The following is a 16,126-nucleotide window of genomic DNA, read 5'->3' as shown; positions in this document are numbered from 1 at the left end:
AGCATCTGCCTCTGATTCCAAAGGTTGCATGTTTGAATCCAGTGATAGAATGGTATTTTTGTTTTAAGCCTATCCCAAACCTTAACCCTTACCTTAACCATTCAGAGTTAATCTTAAGAATTCGGAGTTAATGCCTGAACTTAACCCTAACCTTAAAAATGCTGAGTTAATGCCTAAACTTAACCTTAAACACTTTGAAATTTCACGTTGTGAAACATGGATGAACGTCTATTTCTGACGTGAGACTGAGAGCTTGTAGGCTCATGAGATAGGCCTCTCTGAGCTGGATCTGTCTCAGCTGACTGTGTGTGTGTGTGTGTGTGTGTGTGTGTGTGTGTGTGTGTGTGTGTGTGTGTGTGTGTGTGTGAGTGTGTGTGTGTGTGTAAATGATGTATTCATCTAGGTCACACTTTATTTGGATAGTCCATCTGTAGATGCTCTACAGATGGTCATACTACACTGAACAAAAATATAAACGCAACATGTACTCCTGAGTGGTGCAGTGGTCTAAGGCACTGCATCGCAGTGCTAACTGTGCCACTAGAGATCCTGGTTCGAATCCAGGCTCTGTCGCAGCCGGCCGCGACCGGGAGACCCATGGGGCGGTGCACAATTGGCCCACCGTCGTCCAGGGTAGGGGAGGGAATGGCCGGCAGGGATGTAGCTCAGTTGATAGAGCGTGGCGTTTGCAACGCCAGGGTTGTGGGTTCGATTCCCACGGGGGGCCAGTATAAAAAAAAAAATGTATTCACTAACTGTAAGTCGCTCTGGATAAGAGCGTCTGCTAAATGACTAAAATGTAAATGTAAAGTGTTGGTCCCATGTTTCATGAGCTGAAATAAAAGATCCCAGACATTTTCCATATGCTCAAAAAATGTATTTCTCTAAAAAATATGTGCACAAATTTGAGTGAGCATTTCTCCTTTGCCAAGATAATCATCCACCTGACAGGTGTGGCATATCAACGAGCTGATTAAACAGTATGATCATTACACAGGTGTCCCTTGTGCTGGGGACAATAAAACGCCACTCTAAAATGTGCAGTTCTGTCACACAACACAATGCCACAGATGTCTCAAGTTTTGAGGGAGCGCAAAATTGGCATGCTGACTGCAGGAATGTCCACCAGAGCTGTTACCAGACAATTTAATGTTCATTTCTCTACCATAAGCCACCTCCAACATCGTTTTAGAGAATTTGGCAGTATGACCAACCGGCCTCACAACCGCAGACCATGTGAATGGCGTCTTGTGGGTGCATCAACATGCAACAATTTCAAAGATTTTACTGAGTTATTTGTCATGGGAATACAGATATGCATCCGTTGGTCACAGATACCTTAAAAGAAATGGGCCTCACAATGCAATTGTGTTCGTTTTCTGTAACTTATGCCTGCCCATACCATGGTGGCGGTGGGGTTATCGAATGGGCAGGCATAAGATACGGACAACGAATACAATCGCATTTTATCAATGGCAATTTGAATGCACAGAAATACCGTGATGAGATCCTGAGGCCCAATGTGAGGCCAATTTTTTTTAAGGTATCTGTGACCAATGGATGCATATCTTTATTCCCATGACAAATAACTCAGTAAAATCTTTGAAATTGTTGCATGTTGTGTTTATATTTTTGTTCAGTATATCAACAAACTATCTGTTAATAAGCAACTGACTATCTGTTGATAAGCAACTGCTTGCTAAGGTTACGGTTAGGGTTAGGGTAAGGGTAAGGCTAAAGGTTAAATTTAGGGTTAGGGTAATGGTTGTCCAGGGTAAGCCCTATCCAAATAAAGTGTTACCATCTTTGGTAATATAAGGGAAACTGGGCATCTACCTCCCCACTATCAGTTAAGGGGGGCATTGTTTGCTTTTAGCAAATTAGACTTATTGTCACTTAACTAATAACGCCTAATATTGCGCAAGCCATTTTACAAACATTTGAATGCTGAAAGTGACCTGCAGATGTGCCAGATCAGGAATAAGCCTACCTCTCCTTGGTCAGTGCGCAAAGCTGAGCACAGCGCGCAGATTGACTAGGCTACTGATATTGCCTGGGTTGAGTGGCATGCAAAATGACTTGTAGATCAATGACTGTCAACACAATTACATGCTTAGTTTGACACTGAAGGAGAGGACGCATCAGTTGTCACAAAATATGAGAGGTATTTTCAGAAAGTAGAAAGAAAGTACCCTGAGCAAAAAGCTATCTTGAACCGCCGATTCGTAATGTTTGAATCGATTTTCTGACCAATGCATGCTGCATTTGGATCTGTTTTGGGGTCCTGCGGACCGATGCACTCATATCTTAAACATTTGAACCGGGGACAGATGCATATCGGTGAATCATTACATCCCTACGTGAAACATGACCTTCATCCATCATCGACACACACACCTCTCACACACCCACTACAAATACACACTCACACACACCTCACACACACTAAAAATAAATTCCTATTAACAGCAGTCTGACAGGGAGGAGAGAAGAGGGGGAAGAGAGGAGAACAGAGACAAAGTGTACATGTACATAAGGAGAGAAGAATGGTTAGAGAAGGAGAGGAGAAAGGGAGGAGAGAGGTGAGGATAGGATAACAGAGAAAGCAATGAGTTGATGAAAAGTAAAGAAAACGAGGGAAAGTGGTTGGAGAGGAGAAAGAAGCGAGAGATGAGATTAAGCATGCACATAAGAACATGAGTGGATAAGGGAGGAGAGGGTGAGGAGGAAACAGAATGGAAGAGTTTATTCTTTGATTCCTGGTACTGGTGAGCTATAGGGTGTTCTGGCTTTAGTGCCAGGCCCTCATGAACTACCTTATTACACTAATCACAGTCTTTATGATTATAGTTGAATCAGGTGTTGCTATAGGACCAGGGCTGGAACTAAAGCCTACACACACTGTAGATCTTGCTCTATCTCTCCCTCTCGTTAAATGTCTCCAAAATGCAGATGTTGATATACTAATGGTTTCCAGGGGGAATAGGGTGTTTACAACTGTCCAATAGAGTGTAAACAGTCTGTTTTTCAATAGAGTCAGAGAACCCTTACCTCATTGATCATTACGTGTGTGTGCGTGTGCGTGTGTGTGTGTGTTTCAAGGTAGGCATAATGAACATCTGTCCCTGCCTCGCTATATCTCCCATGGCCTATGGAGCCTTAGATCTGTCATAGACATCACCCCCCCCACACACACACACACACACACTTTCCCATTGAGGATTTATGAGCATGCGCTTGGAAACACACACATACACTGACACTCACAAGGCATGTAGGAGAGAGAGTAGATGCCACCCTCTTCAAGTACCACCAGCTGTTGGCCCTGTGTGACTGCGAGCTGCTGCACGTGTGTGTGTGCTTGTGCATGTGTGTAGTGTGTATGGGCAAACCAACCTCCTGCTGGTTTCATTTACACAAAAGTTTGTCATATACTGTATCACCAGGCTTTTCTGGGAGCTATTACACAGCGTCTCTATAGACAGGGTACTACATTTACAAAAAAGGTTTCTGTGGTGGTTATTTATGTATTATCAAATGAAGAGAGACAAATTTATCACACAAGTCAGAGTTATATTTAAACTAAATCTTTATTCACTTATTAGTAAGGGAGCAAGGTCACTACATCCACACAGAGTGAATGGAGTGAGAGCCCAAAAAATACAGAAACTCAAGGGGTTTATATAGAAACATAAAACTGTGGTAGATCAGGGCTTCCTAAGCTACCTTGTTTACTTATTGTGGCCAGGTGTACTGGGTGTGTGATAACGGCAGTTCTGTTTACTCCTTTCTCTACCAAGCTAGCCTCCGTTCTCACAGTGGTGCCCTTGGAAGATAGTAAAAGAACAGGATGGGCTGAAGAACTGTGGTCACTTCTCAGAGGCTCTTTGTCTTATACCGTGTGACCAGGTTACTCAGAAGCAAAGAGAAATTAAAACAATACAGGTCTATCTGTTCCTCAAGTTTATCTCTATCCCATGTCCTTGACTACACGCCTAGACCAGCTGCGGGGAGTGAATGTGGAAGAGATGAACCATCCTTTCACAGAAGCACATCATATGCACTAAAGAAATGTCTCTACTATTGTTAAGCACATTAATTGTTAACTATTAATATTAAACAAATCAGGTAGATACGTGATTTTTCTCTCACAGTTCCAAAAGGGTTCTTCGGCTGTCCCCTTAGGAGAACACTTATTTTTGGTTCCAGGGAGAACCTTTTTTGGTTCCACATAGAACCCTTTTGGGTTCCATGCAGAACCCTCTGTGGAAAGGGTTTTACTATGACCAAAAGGGTTCTAAAAAGTGTTCTCCTATGGGGACAGCCAAAGTGTATACCTAGAGACTGACACAGGCTGTACGTAACAATCACTCCCATTCACTTTTCAACATACTGACTAGTTCATGATGTCATGGACATTTTTTGTAGTTTATTGATAAATAATTACTTTTCTAATCAGCGTCTGTTCACCTAGATCTTTAGTCATTAGATGCTTATAAAGCTTAGAGTTAGTATCTTCAATGTGTGTGTGTGTGTGTGGTGTGTGACATCCTCCTATGGCAGGTGGATAAATGTACTCTAACTACAGCTATTACAGCAGTGAATAAATCTAGTCTAACTATAGCTATTAAACGCCGGAGGGATCTCTATTCACATAAACACACACGCGCGCACACACACACACACACACACACACACACTCGCCTCGTTCCCTGTCTATCTTTTCCATTAACTTGTACAGAAGATAGCCCTATTTGGTAAAATACCAAGTCCATAGTATGGCAAGAACAGCTCAAATAAGCAAAGAGAAATGTTGGTCCATCATTACTTTAAGAATGAAGTTCAGTCAATATGGAACATTTCAAGAACTTTGAAAGTTTCTTCAAGTGCAGTCGCAAAAACCACAAGTGCTATGATGAAACTGGCTCTCATGAGGACTGCCATAGGAATGGAAGACCCAGAGTTATCTCTGCTGCAGAGGATGAGTTCATTAGTTACCCGCCTCAGAAATTGCAGCCCAAATAAATGCTTCACATCAACTGTTCAGAGGGGACTGTGTGAATCAGGCCTTCATGGTCGAATTGCTGCAAAGAAACCACTACTAAAGGACACCAATAAGAAAAAGAGACCTGCTTGGGCCAGGAAACACAATCATTAGAACGGTGGAAATGTGTCCTTTGATCTGGAGTCCAAATTGGAGATTTTTGGTTCCAACCGCTGTCTTTGTGAGACACGTGTGGGTGAACGGATTATCTCTGCATGTGTAGTTCCCACCGTAAAGCATGGAGGAGGTATTATGGTGTTGGGGTGCTTTGCTGGTTACACTGTCTGTGATTTATTTAGAATTCAAGGCACACTTAACCAGCATGGCAACCACAGCATTCTGCAGCGATACGCCATCATATCTGGTTTGTTTTTCAACAGGACAATGACCCAACACACCTCCAGGCTGTGTAAGGGCTATTTGACCAAGTAGGAGAGTGATGTTCTGCCTCATCAGATGACCTGGCCTCCACAATCCCCCGACCTCAACCCAATTAAGATGGTTTGGGATGAGTCGGACGGCAGAGTGAAGGAAAAGCAGCCAACAAGTGCTCAGCATATGTGGGAACTCCTTCAAGACTGTTGGAAAGGCATTCCAACTATATTAGAGACACATATTTCCCTCAGATTACACAGACCCACAAAGAATTTGAAAACAAACCCAATTTTGATAAACTCCCATATCTATTGGGTGAAATACCACAGTGTGCCATCACTGCAGCAAGATTTGTGACCTGTTGCCACAAGAAAAGGGCAACCAGTGAAGAACAAACACAATTGTAAATACAACCCATATTTATTTATATTTATTTTCCCTTTTATACTTTAACTATTTGCATATTATATGACATTTGAAATGTCTTTATTCTTTTGGAACTTTTGTGAGTGTAATGTTTACTGTACAGTCGTGGTCAAAAGTTTTGAGAATACACAAGTATTGGTCTTCACAAAGTTCGCTGCTTCAGTGTTATGAGATATTTTTGTCAGATGTTACTATGGTATACTGAAGTATAATTACAAGAATTCCATAAGTTTCAAAGGCTTTTATTGACAATTACATTAAGTTTATGCAAAGAGTCAATATTTGCAGTGTTGACCCTTCTTTTTCAAGACCTCTGCAATCCGCCCTGGCATGCTGTCAATTAACTTCTGGGCCACATCCTGACTGATGGCAGCCCATTCTTGCATAATCAATGCTTGGAGTTTGTCAGAATTTGTGGGTTTTTGTTTGTCCACCGCCTCTTGAGGATCGACCACAAGTTCTCAATGGGATTAAGGTCTGGGGAGTTTCCTGGCCATGGACCCAAATTTTCGATGTTTTGTTCCCCGAGCCACTTAGTTATCACTTTTGCCTTATGGCAAGGTGCTCCATCATGCTGGAAAAGGCATTGGTCGTCACCAAACTGTTCTTGGATGGTTGGGAGAAGTTGCTCTCGGAGGATGTGTTGGTACCGTTCTTTATTCATGGCTGTGTTCTTAGACAAAATTGTGAGTGAGCCCACTCCCTTGGCTGAGAAGCAACACCACACATGAATGGTCTCAGGATGCTTTACTGTTGGCATGACACAGGACTGATGGTAGCGCTCACCAGTGGCGGCTCCTGAAAAAATTCTCAGGAGGGGCAATTTTTCTGATGATTTAGGTGACCTACACACATTTTAAAAAAGATATGTCCAGCAACAACATGAAGACAGGGGCAGCATATAAGTCAATACCAGAAGCATTTATTGACTGATCTGGGGAGATGGATTCCAGTTTCTGTGACAGATTATAAATAATCTCTGATGCCTTTGTTATATTAGCTTTTGGTTGAATGTACTGTCGTAGTAAATATATAATGTTATAGCTTGGTCTGACTAAAATCTTGTGCATGACCCATTTTGTGTTGGGCGTTTGTTTCTGTTCCTATCCTATAACAATGGACAAAAGAGTCCTATCTTGTCAGCCTTGTCAGCAGGTGGCCAAGGAGTGGTGATCCTAGCTGACCTAAGACAGGACACTTTTACTTTACTCGCGTGCACGAACGAGTCCGTGCACGCGATTCCAGATATCTTTACCTCTGAATAAACTGCCTTTATTATACCATATCCACCCTGTCCAAAGTCTCTACTTGGTCTCAGTTCTCCAGTAAACTTGTGATTATCAACAGTACACAACGGTAACAAACAATTGGGGGAACTCACGGGGCAGATAGTAACCACTTAAAAGGAAGCGATTCCCAAACCTTCCATAACAAAGCCATCACCTACAGAGAGATGAACTTGGAGAAGAGTCCCCTAAGTAAGCTTGTCCTGGGCCTCTGTTCACAAACACAAACAGACCCCACACAGCCCCAGGACAACAACAACAACAACAACAACAACAACAACAACACAATTAGACCCAACCAAATCATGAGAAAACAAAAAGAGAATTACTTGACACATTGGAAAGAACAAACAAAAAAACAGAGCAAACTAGAATGCTATTTGGCCCTAAACAGAGAGTACACAGTGGCAGAATACCTGACCACTGTGACTGACCCAAACTTAAGGAAAGCTTTGACTATGTACAGACTCAGTGACCATAGCCTTGCTATTGAGAAAGGCCGCCGTAGGCAGACCTGGCTCTCAAGAGAAGACAGGCTATGTGCACACTGCCCACAAAATGAGGTGGAAACTGAGCTGCACTTCCTAACCTCCTGCCAAATGTATGACCATATTAGAGACACATATTTCCCTCAGATTACAGCGATCCACAAAGAATTCGAAAACAAACCCAATTTTGATAAACTCCCTTATCTACTGGGTGAAAAACCACAGTGTGCCATCACAGCTGCAAGATTTGTGACCTGTTGCCACAAGAAAAGGGCAACCAGTGAAGAACAAACACCATTGTAAATACAACCCATATTTATGTTTATTTATTTTCCCATTTGTACTTTAACTATTTGCACATTGTAACAACACTGTATATATACATAATATGACATTTGAAATGTCTTTATTCTTTTGAAACTTCTGAGTGTAATGTTTACTGTTAATATTTATTGTTTATTTCACTTTTGTTTACTATCTACTTCCCTTGCTTTGGCAATGTTAACACACGTTTCCCATGCCAATAAAGCCCTTAAATTGAATTGAATTGATAGTAAGGTCGCAATGACACAGAAAGCAGTTCAATGTCGGGGTACAGAGTCGCTCTCTTACCAGGATCGCGGTCCGCTCTGACCAGGGTGAAGGTGGCCGTCTCCACTTCTCTGTCCGGGACTCTGTCATCCAGCCAAGTCTCCCAGCTGTATTGGGATTACAGCTGCCTGCAGCGTTTTCATTATTTAGTCCGTTCGTAGCGGGTATGTACACGATCAACAAGATCAGTCCAAAACCGAAAGATCAGTTCAAAGCAGAATGTTTGCAGAATGTTTGTAAACTAAGTCTACAAATTAAAAACATAAAATAACGCCACACTGCAGGTCACAACAGAGATGCTGCTAGCCGCCATTGTCTTAGTTACGTTCATGGTTACGTCACGTATGACGAAAGCGCGTAAGTGCATGCCCACAGACACCCATAGAGAATGTATTGAAAGCTTTGAAATTTGAAAAAAATAGATTTTACATGACAGGCTATGAGAGACTTCTGGGCGATTTTCAACTTGACTGAAATCGCCCCAAAAACGGGCGGGGCCATTTGAAGCACGACTTTAGCCTGATTTGATATTTAGTGGCTGGCAGATCAGACGTGAACACTGATAACTACTGTTGCCGTGATATAATTGATTAGAAAAAAAATCCCTTCCTTTTCCCGTTTGGCAGTGCGTCGCCCATATCGCCCTATTGAACACACCGCCCATGGCGCTCACCTTGTATTCTCCGGACAAGGTGTTTTCCGGATGCCCCAAACAATCGGAAAGGGGATTCATCAGAGAAAATGACTTTACCCCACTCCTCAGCAGTCCAATCCCTGAACCTTTTGCAGAATATCAGTCTGTCCCTGATGTTTTTCCTGGAGAGAAGTGGCTTCTTTGCTGCCCTTCTTGACACCAGGCCATCCTCCATAAGTCTTTGCCTCACTGTGCGTGAAGATGCACTCACACCTGCCTGCTGCCATTCCTGAGCAAGCTCTGCACTGGTGGTGCCCTGATCCCGCAGCTGAATCAACTTTAGGAGACGGTCCTGGCACTTGCTGGACTTTCTTGGGCACCCTGACGCCTTCCTCACAACAATTGAACCTCTCTCCTTGAAGTTCTTGATGATCCGATAAATGGTTGATTTAGGTGCAATCTTACTAGCAGCAATATCCTTGCCTGTGAAGCACTTTTTGTGCAAAGCAATGATGCGGGCACGTGTTTCCTTGCAGGTAACCATGGTTAACAGAGGAAGAACAATGATTTCAAGCACCACCCTCCTTTTAAAGCTTCCAGTCTGTTATTCTAACTCAATCAGCATGACAGAGTGATCTCCAGCCTTGTCCTCGTCAACACTATCACCTGTGTTAACGAAATAATCACTGACATGATGGCAGCTGGTCCTTTTGTGGCAGGGCTGAAATGCAGTGGAAATGTTTTGGGGGGATTAAGTTCATTTTCATGGCAAAGAGGGACTTTGCAATTAATTGCAATTCATCTGATCACTCTTCATGACATTCTGGAGTATATGCAAATTGCCATCATCAAAACTGAGGCAGTAGACTTTGTGAAAATTAGTATTTGTGTCATTCTCAAAACTTTTGACCACGACTGTACATTTTTTATTGTTTATTTAACTTTTGTTTATTATCTATTTCACTTGCTTTGGCAATGTAAACATATGTTTCCCATGCCAATAAAGCCCTTACGTTGAAATTGAGAGAGAGAGAGAGAGAGAGAGAGAGAGAGAGAGAGAGAGAGAGAGAGAGAGAGAGAGAGAGAGAGAGATGAATCATCAAGTTTCTCAATAAGACACTTGTTAGCTCCTTATCGTTTCTCTCCTCCTACATCAAGTCACTCATGACCTCATTATTTAACTCTGATACATGCATCTGAATACTCAATAGATTTGTAATCTCTCTGAAAACGTTCACGTTGTTGATTTGAATGCCAGTGAGCGCTGAGACCAGGGTTGTAGTCAGAAATGTGTAACATACTAAACGTTGCAGATTGAAATGCCGGAAAAATATCAGCATGATTCCTCACTCCACATGTCTGAGATGCAGAGGCATTGCACTGCAGAGCCTTATAAAACGATGATGATAAAAAAATAATGGATTAGTGCAGGACTGGGCATGACAGGACCAGGAGAGGACAGGAAAATGGTCTTAGACACAGTACTACTGTATACAAAATAAACACTGTACATAACATTAAACACTCAACATAATACATACATTGCAGGTTACCCATGTCATACACATTTAAATGTCTCGTATAGCCACATACATAATACATATTGCACACTACCCTTACACATTCTGTCAGTGGCATACTGACACAGCTCAACTTTACTTATTGTTTGTAAAGAGGTTTTCAAGCTCATATGACACTGATGGGCTTAAAGATAAACAGCGCCACGTTCATTAGGCACCAAACGGAAGAAAAAAGACTGAAACCAGGAGAGAACCTGAACTTGTCCAATAAGAAACCCTCATTTCTTGTCCAATAAGAAATCCCCAATAAGACTTTTTCCGTTGCATGTGCTAATGAACAAGAACTTCATGTTCATCACCATGTCTGCTGTGGTTCTGTCATTTGTTTGTCAGGAGTCATGTCTCTCTCACAGGCAGCGCACACTCGTCTGTCATCCGTTACTCTCTGTCTCTTAATCTCTGTCCCCCCCCCCCCCCCCCCCCCCCCGCTCTCTCTCTCTCTCTCGCTCTGAATGGTATGCTCATGGAGGAGTGTTTTGGAGTGCTGTTTGTCCGTCCGTCTGTCTGTCTGTGTGTGTGTAAACAATGTGTTACTCTCAGAATGACGTGTCTTTCGAAAGACAGTATTATTATTAGATATGGAGCGTGAGAGTCATGTCTCCTGTTGTCTTGTCTCATCTTGCTGTGTCTCGTTTGGGTCTCACTGTGCATCTCACAAGGAGGCAGGGGAGTGAAATGAAGGTGAGAAAACAGCAGGAGGGGAGGGTGATTTGTTCACCTATCACACACACACACACACAAATGCACACACACACAAACTCACACACACACATTCACTCTTTCCAAATGAAAGACCTCTCTCTATCTAGGGAGGGATGACACAGGTTTTTTTTACTCACAGTAGACCTACCTCCCGACCACCCAGCTCTCTCTCTCAATTCAATTCAATTCAATTCAATTTAAAGGCTTTATTGGCATGGGAAACGTATGTTAGCTTTGCCAAAGCAAGTGACTCCTTCTGTCTCTCTGTGTCTCTCTCTGTCTCTCTCTGTATCTCTCTCTGCCTCTCTCTGTCTCTTTCCCTCTCTGTCTCTCTGTGTCTCTGTCTCTCTTTCTGTCTCTCTGGATCAAGGTGAAACACCTTGACAGAGTTGTCAGAAGGTACAGAGCCAATGTTTTGCTGTTGGGTAGGTGGGTAGGAGAGTCAAAATACAGAATAGACCAAGGACATTCTACTGTATGTGACATGTTATTACAATCTGAATCGGTATTGTCAGGCAACACATCGTTTTATTTGTGTTAAACACAAGAGATAAGAACAATGCAGACAAAACATTGACACTCACAAGAAGAAAATTATTCAGAATCTACAACTATGACTCTGTTATGCCATTTTCTGTCCTACTTTACTAAGACACATGCTTATACATATTCAAAAGTACAGTTTAAAGCATATTTGTATGAAACATATTTAAAGTGCACATCAGAATATAATATACAGAACATTTTAATTCCTACACATACATGATTCCATAAGCTTTAGAGTTCATTACTTATTTTTGTATGGTGTCCTTGACTCGACGTGTGGGTTCTGTCGGTTTGGAACATACATATTTTATTGAATGGTGTTTAAGGGGTTGGGGTTAAGATTAGGGTTGCTATACTGTTGCTATGGTATGGTGTTCAGATTCAATCGTCGTCATTACAAAGAACTGTCATCACCATTATCATCATTGCCATAGTATTGCAGTAGTGGTAGTATCTAATATAGGGGTTATTTCTGTCTTCTCTGCTTTCTCTAGCTGTCTGTCTTCTTTCTGATTCTTCTTCTGTCTGATCCAGGGGTGCGTGTGGGTGTGTGTGTGGGTGTGTGCTTGGGTGTGTGCGTGCGTGGCCGGTATGCTGTACACACAATTAACACTCTCTCTTATTGAAACACACACACAAATACTAATGCACACACACACACACACACACACACACACACACACTGGACCATACACAGGTGTCTGCAACAGTGAGTGTAGTGTTGAGAGAGATAAGAGTTATCAGTGAAGCACTGTAATCAACGCTTAGGCTAAAGACAAAAGGGAGGGAGGAGAATGATAGAGAGGGTGGAGATTAGAGGAGAAGAATAGGTGAAGGGCGGATGAGAGGAGAAAATGATTCAAGGAGAACAGGTGGGAAGAGGAAGGAGAAAAGGGGAAAGGAAAGAGGTGTAGAGGTTAATTTGTCAATAAGAGCACTCTCTCCGCTCCTCTCCTCCTCTCCAACATATTTTAAAGCAGTTGTCATGATGTTCTCTGAAGGGAGGCCCACTGTCTCAGACTTTGAAAACGGCTGATTTAAATGAAAGACGTGTTGTTTAAGGTCTGGGCTAAGCTCATTTCTATACAACAAATAGGCCTCATTTACACCTTGCGCTAACATGTGGGTTTCGTGATCTGATCAATATTATCCAATCACTATCTGATCAAGGTTTGTCTCTTATCCATCCACTGTGTCCGCATTGTGACCAGATTTCCTGGTGCCTCCCTGTATGCAAATTATTTGATAGACATTCTTTCAAAATAATATGAATGTATTTATTTGAAGACACTTATTTATGCTGTAAGTCAATGGTGCTACCTGTCAAGGATTTTAGAGGCCGGTATAATGATGATTTAAATGATTTGACCATCCAGATCTGTTTACAATTGATTGATATCCAGATACATTGGGTCCCTGACTACCTACGGAGCTGGTCAGGAAGATCTGATCACAATCAGAACTTTTAATTGTCTACACCTGTCTAAAGGTTTCACACCTGATGTTTTTTAAACAAAACGCTGTATCATCAAACACATACATAAATACTGAACTGACGTCCACACCCACGCATGCATGTGTTTGTGCGCACACTCATTGGTGTCTGAGTATGTGCCTACAAGTGTTTATCTGCCTATTATTCTACCAGAGACTACACTGCCACTTAGTGTATGTATAATGAACATACAGGCATCCAGTATGTGCTGGTAGGGAGTGTGTGAGAATGAGTTTATCTAAGACAAGTATTGGTCTTAGATAAACCTTTTTGTACATACACTGCTCAAAAAAATAAAGGGAACACTTAAACAATACAATGTAACTCCAAGTCAATCACACTTCTGTGAAATCAAACTGTCCACTTAGGAAGCAACACTGATTGACAATACATTTCACATGCTGTTGTGCAAATGGGATAGACAACAGGTGGAAATTATAGACAATTAGCAAGACACCCCCAATAATGGACTGGTTTTGCAGTTGGTGACCACAGACCACTTCTCAGTTCCTATGCTTCCTGGCTGATGTTTTGGTCACTTTTGAATGCTGGCGGTGCTTTCACTCTAATGATAGCATGAGACGGAGTCTACAACCCACACAAGTGGCTCAGGTAGTGCAGCTCATCCAGGATGGCACATCAATGCGAGCTGTGGGAAGAAGGTTTGCTGTGTCTGTCAGCGTAGTGTCCAGAGCATGGAGGTGCTACCAGGAGACAGGCCAGTACATCAGGAGACGTGGAGGAGGCCGTAGGAGGGCAACAACCCAGCAGCAGGACTGCTACCTCCGCCTTTGTGCAAGGAGGAGCAGGAGGAGCACTGCCAGAGCCCTGCAAAATGACCTCCAGCAGGCCACAAATGTGCATGTGTCTGCTCAAACGGTCAGAAACAGACTCCATGATGGTGGTATGAGGGCCCGACGTCCACAGGTGGGGGTTGTGCTTACAGCCCAACACCGTGCAGGACGTTTGGCATTTGCCAGAGAACACCAAGATTGGCAAATTCGCCACTGGCGCCCTGTGCTCTTCACAGATTAAAGCAGGTTCACACTGAGCACGTGACAGATGTTAAACAGAGTCTGGAGACGCTGTGGAGAACGTTCTGCTGCCTGCAACATCCTCCAGCATGACCGGTTTGGCGGTGGGTCAGTCATGGTGTGGGGTGGCATTTCTTTGGGGGGCCGCACAGCCCTCCATGTGCTCGCCAGAGGTAGCCTGACTGCCATTAGGTACCGAGATGAGATCCTCAGACCCCTTGTGAGACCATATGCTGGTGCGGTTGGCCCTGGGTTCCTCCTAATGCAAGACAATGCTAGACCTCATGTGGCTGGAGTGTGACAGCAGTTCCTGTAAGAGGAAGGCATTGATGCTATGGACTGGCCCGCCCGTTCCCCAGACCTGAATCCAATTGAGCACATCTGGGACATCATGTCTCGCTCCATCCACCAACGCCACGTTGCACCACAGACTGTCCAGGAGTTGGCGGATGCTTTAGTCCAGGTCTGGGAGGAGATCCCTCAGGAGACCATCCGCCACCTCATCAGGAGCATGCCCAGGCGTTGTAGGGAGGTCATACAGGCACGTGGAGGCCACACACACTGCTGAGCCTCATTTTGACTTGTTTTAAGGACATTACATCAAAGTTGGATCAGCCTGTAGTGTGGTTTTCCACTTTAATTTTGAGGGTGACTCCAAATCCAGACCTCCATGGGTTGATAAATTTGATTTCCATTGATAATTTTTCTGTGATTTTGTTGTCAGCACATTCAACTATCTAAAGATAAAAGTATTTAATAAGATTATTTCATTCATTCAGATCTAGGATGTGTTATTTTAGTGTTCCCTTTATTTTTTTGAGCAGTGTATATTAATGGGTACACTATATATATACAGAAGTATGTGGACACCCCTTCAAATTAGTGGATTCAGCCACACCCGTTGCTGACAGGTGTATAGAATCGAGCAAACCGCCATGCAATCTCCATATACAAACATTGGCAGTAGAATGGCCATACTGAAGAGCTCAGTGACTTTCAACGTGGCACCATCATAAAATGCCACCTTTCCAACAAGTCAGTTTGTCAAATTTCTGCCCTGCTAGAGCTGCTCCGGTCAACTGTAAGTGCTGTTATTGTGAAGTAGAAACGTCTAGGAGCAACAATGGCTCAGCCATAAAGTGCTAGGCCACACAAGCTCACAGAACGTGTAGCGTGTAAAAATTGTCTGTCCTCGGTTGCAAGACTCACTACTGAGTTCCAAACTGCCTCTGGAAGCAACGTCAGCACAATAACTGTTTGTCGGGAGCTTCATGAAATGGGTTTCCAAGCCTAAGGCCCTTTCCTGTTTCAGCATGACAATGCCCCCGTGCACAAAGCGAGCTCCATACAGAAATGGTTTGTCAAGATCAGTGTTGAAGAACTTGACTGGCCTACACAGAGCCCTGACCTCAACCCCATCGTACACCTTTGGGATGAATTGGAATGCATAATGCAGGCCAGGCCTAATTGCCCAATATTAGTGCATCACTAAAGCTCTTGTGGATTAATGGAATCAAGTCCCCACAGCAATGTTCCAACGTCTAGTGGAAGGCCTTCCCAGAAGAGTGGAGGCTGTTATAGCAGTAAAGGGGGACCAACTCCATATTAATGCCCATGATTTTGGAATGAAATGTTTGACGAGCAGGTGTCCACATACATTTGGTCATGTAGTGTATGTGTATATGAGAAAGACAGAAAGACGGAATAGTGAGCCAGTGAGAGAGTTGCAGGCCAGTAGGGAATGTGTACTGAGCAACTGCCAGCTCATAAAGTCAGTTTGAGTGGTGTGTGTGTGTGTGTGTGTGTGTGTATCCTTAGTTTTCCTATCTCTGAGTACCAACATCACTAATACAGGTGTCTATGCTCCATGCCTGACTATAGCTTTCATCTGGCTCTCTACACCTCATCTCTCTCTCTCTTTTCCT

At 43.1% G+C, this 16,126-nt stretch overlaps 1 protein-coding gene across 2 annotated transcripts in view; it reads left to right on the top strand.

The window, feature by feature from the left end:
• The window catches only part of LOC311129788 (A-type potassium channel modulatory protein KCNIP2), a gene marked incomplete at both ends in the record, with an annotated part of 266,529 nt that overhangs the window by 189,356 nt on the left and 61,047 nt on the right, over positions 1 to 16,126 (top strand). The window lies entirely within an intron of this gene.

The sequence above is a fragment of the Coregonus lavaretus genome (assembly GCF_964263955.1).
Source record: "Coregonus lavaretus genome assembly, chromosome: 1".
Lineage (NCBI taxonomy): Eukaryota > Metazoa > Chordata > Actinopteri > Salmoniformes > Salmonidae > Coregonus > Coregonus lavaretus.
Note: the sequence above shows the minus strand (reverse complement) of the source record. Positions and strands in the feature narration are given on the sequence as shown.